The 4,094-nt window shown below is 42.8% G+C and overlaps 1 protein-coding gene across 5 annotated transcripts in view; it reads right to left on the bottom strand.

The window, feature by feature from the left end:
* MDM4 (MDM4, p53 regulator) overlaps positions 1-4,094 on the bottom strand; it is a 32,883-nt gene that overhangs the window by 26,931 nt on the left and 1,858 nt on the right. For 4 of the 5 annotated variants that reach the window (XR_436077.2, XR_001515232.1, XM_006771960.2 and 1 more), the window contains exon 1: positions 4,051-4,094. The exons of the other annotated variant lie outside the window; for it this stretch is intronic. The gene's annotated coding sequence lies outside the window, so the exon portion shown is untranslated. The remainder of the gene's footprint in view (positions 1-4,050) is intronic. 5 annotated transcript variants of the gene reach the window in all.

The raw sequence follows: 4,094 nt of genomic DNA on the forward strand, positions 1-4,094 counted from the left end.
AGGTCATCCATCAACATCCTCTCCACCGTTGCTCAGAAGGCAACATATCTCCAGCCCCAACTCTCTCCTGAATTCTCTTTCTGCAACTCCAGCTGCCTATAGTACATTTCACTTAAATTTTCCATTACTTTTAAAATATATTTCTTTATTGATTTCAGAGAGGAAAGGAGAGAAAGAGATAGAAACATCAATGATGAGAATCATTGATCAGCTCCTTCCTGCACACCTCCTACTGGGGATCAAGCCCACAATCCGGGCATGTGCCCTTGGAACTGAACCTGGGACCCTTCAGTCTGCAGGCTGATGCTCTATCCACTGAGCCAAACCAGCGAGGGCTATTTTAAGGATTTTTAATCAGATATATAGATATACATATATATATATATATGCTTTAAATTGCTTTATCTTCTTGGCAAACTATCAATATATAGTGATTATCATTACAAAGTAATTTTCCCATCCCAATTAAGATACTTACTCCTTAAAGTATATTTTATCTTATATTAGAATATTCATGCCAACTTTCTTATAGTTAATATTTCCAGATATGTATTTTATCAAATTTTTACTTTCAATTTTTTGCATGCCTTAAAATTTTTGTGTCCCTCATAAAAAGCATATATCTGAACTCTAGGTTTTTAAATCCAATTTGTCAAATCATATCTCTAACCATTTATTGTAATTGATATAAATGGATGTATTTAGCATTCCACTTTGTCCTTATGCTTACTTTAACATAAGCAGAAAGTGCTGTGCCATTAAAAAGATACTGATTTAAGAGTCAGGGAGGTTCAGAGCAGGACAAATTATTTTTGACTATGAGGCTGAGGAGGAATGAGAGGGGATGGAGTGGAAGGATTTTCAAATGGGAGAATCCTGGCAAAGGTGGGAGGGGAAACACCGTGAGCAAAGGCACTGATCAAGGATGTGTGAGAAAATGAAGTCAGCTCACGGACTCTGAATCCAAAGCAAGATCTTGTTCCTTTCCCACTTGACCCCTCCTCTTATGCTTACTTTAACATAAGCAGAAAGTGCTGTGCCATTAAAAAAGATACTGATTTAAGAGTCAGGGAGGTTCAGAGCAGGACAAATGATTGTTGACTATGAGGCAGAGGAGGAATGAGAGGGGATGGAGATACGAGTGGAAGGATTTTCAAATGGGAGAATCCTGGAAAAGGTAGGAGGGAAAACACCGTGAGCAAAGGCACTGGTCAAGGATGTGTGAGAAAATGAAGTCAGCTCATGGACTCTGAATCCAAAGCAAGATCTTGTTCCTTTCCCACTTGGAACCTCTTTTGAGTGCAGCATGACGAGATATTGTTACTCACGCCTTAAAAGAGAAAACTGGGGCTTAAAGAAGTCAAAAAACTTGCTCAAGTCAAAAGTTTATCCTTTTTCACTATACCCAGCTGCCAGTTATAGTTGATCCTTGAACATTGGTTTGAACCGCAGGGTCCTCTCACACACGAAGTTTTTTCCAATCAATAACTGTAAGTGTATTTCCTCTTCCTTATGATTTTCCTAATAACATTTTCAGTGTCAGATTTTCAACTGGGGGAGGGTAGGCCTTAGCACTCGTCCTTTTTCCTCTTCTATGTTCTATTTTCTGTTCTCAAAAATTCCCACTCATTCTTCTATCTAGGTCATCCAGCTGCCAGTTATAGTTGATCCTTGAGCACTGGTTTGAACCGCAGGGTCCTCTCACACACGGTTTTTTCCAATCAATAACTGTAAGTGTATTTGCCTCTTCCTTATGATTTTCCTAATAACATTTTCTTTTCTCTAGCTTTATTGTAAGAATACAGTAGAGAATACAAATAACATAAATTATGTTAATCGACTGTTATCAGTAAGGCATCCAGTCAACATTACCTATTAGTAGTTAAGTTTTGGGGGAGTCAAAAGCTGTGTCAGATTTTCAACTGGGGAGGGTAGGCCTTAGCACTCGTCTTTTCCTCTTCTATGTTAAATCTCTACCTTTGAAGACAACTGTGGTTTTAAGACTAATAAAAATAAAAACTTCTTGTCCTGGTCAGTGTGTTCAATGGTTAGAGCATTGACCCCTGCACCTAAGGGTTTCGGGTTCGATTCCCAGTCAAGGGCACTTACCTCGGTTGCAGGCTCAATCCCCAGCCTGGGCCTGGGTCCGAGCGTATGCAGGAAGCAACCAATCCATGTGTCCCTCACATCGGTGTTTCTCTCTCTCCCCCTCCTCCCTCTCTTCCACTCTCTCTAAATATCCTCCTGTGAGGATTTAAAAAAAAAGTAATCCTTCCTTTCCCTTGCTCCATCCTTCTTCCTATAAAAATCTTCCATTTTGTACAACCCCTCATGCTCCCTTCTAATTGCTTAGATGGGATGTTGCCCAATTCATGAGTTATTTAAAGCCAATTAGCTCTTCAAATTTACTTGGTTGAATTTTGCTTTTTAACAAATTAATAAAAACTTTTTTCTTACAAGGAAAAAACTGCTGACTTTTTAGTTCTTACTAGGTCTGTTACACATGTACAAAGATAGTGTTCAAGAGTTTGCAAAACCAACAACATGCCAGGAAACAACCTAAAAATCCAACAACGGTGAACTGTTTCAAGAAACTGTTGTACAGCCCTAACCGGTTTGGCTCAGGGGATAGAGCATCGGCCTGCGGACGCAAGGGTCCCAGGTTTGATTCTGGTCAAGGGCATATACCAGTAGGGAGTGTGCAGGAGGCAGCTGATCGATGTTTCGCTCTCATTGATGTTTCTAACTCTCTATCCCTCTCCCTTCCTCTCTGTGAAAAATCAATAAAATATATTTAAAAAAAAGAAAAAGAAAGAAACTGTTGTACAACCCTGTATCACAATACTGGGAAATCTTTAAAAGTATTTCATGTATATTTTATGTAAAGCTGTCCCTGATATTGTTTGAAAAAACGTAAGGTGCAGAACAATACATACAAAATGATCACACAATTGTCTCAATGTGTGAGTATGTGCAGAGAAGTCAGGAAGGCTGGCATCAATTAACAGCTGCCAGCCTGAGGAGGAAACCGGTTAGGGATGACAGAGTAACTTCACACACTTGTTTTCTGCGCATTTTTTTAAAACTGGCACGCACTGTCACTTAAGGACTATAAAAAGTTGTGATCCTGCCCAGTGCAGTCGAGGGGGAAAAGGCGAGTGTGAGAGCAGGAAAAGGCCTCTTTTTTCCTTGCTGTGGCCGCCCACAATTTGTGAGAAGCACCTGGTAATTAATCCCAAGATGGTTAGTTCCCCTGATTCAAACAGCCCCCCAATTCAAACTGCAAGACAAGATACGCTACTTTCAAGGCTCCATTCCTGCATCCCCCTCCTCCCTGCTGGTTTTACAACTCAGGGTTAACCTGCACCCAGAAGTCTCCCGTTAGCAGAAAGTTCCCCTCCTCCTCCCCTTCAAACAAGCCTCGGTTGAACTCTTTGTAACTTCGGTTCTAAGAATTTTTACAGGCGTTGGAAAAATACTGATAAGACACCTGCCAAGGACATCTGCCTGCATAGTCTCCTGAAGAACTAACGAACTGCCACCCCCTCCTGTCGGCTCAATTTCAGCCCAAAAGTCCTCCTCCCTTCCTTATCACTGTTGCCCTTGTATTGATTAGCAATGCACCGGCCCTTTCCCTTCCTTCCCTTCCAGGAAAGTAAAATAAGCTTCCTCTCTGCATTGAGCTCTCAGTGATGAATTCCTTCACAGCCGGTGTCCCCAGCCCCCCCCCCCCCCAAAAAAACCAGAATGAGCAGCAGCATTTTCCTCCGGCGCCGCTTTAAAACAGCGGTTTTCAAATATTAGGGTGCACAGGCATCACCGGGGGTGGGGAGGGGGCTGTGCTGATTAAAACACACATTCCTGAGCCTCCTCTCCCGATACAGTTGGGAGGTCGGCATGCGGCCCTAAGGTGAGCGCTCGGCAAACAAGCACCCAGGCCTGAGACGCGGGACCCGCAGCCCTGCAAACCGCTACCCTGAACTCCTGACGCACCTCGGGTCCTCCTCCCGCCGCCCTCTCCCACCTCCGTGCTCCCAAGTGCCTCCGTACCCCCAAAATCCTGAGCCCAGCGGAACATCGTTAAGCTGTCACTG

Source organism: Myotis davidii, unplaced genomic scaffold (genome assembly GCF_000327345.1).
Source record: "Myotis davidii unplaced genomic scaffold, ASM32734v1 scaffold246, whole genome shotgun sequence".
NCBI lineage: Eukaryota > Metazoa > Chordata > Mammalia > Chiroptera > Vespertilionidae > Myotis > Myotis davidii.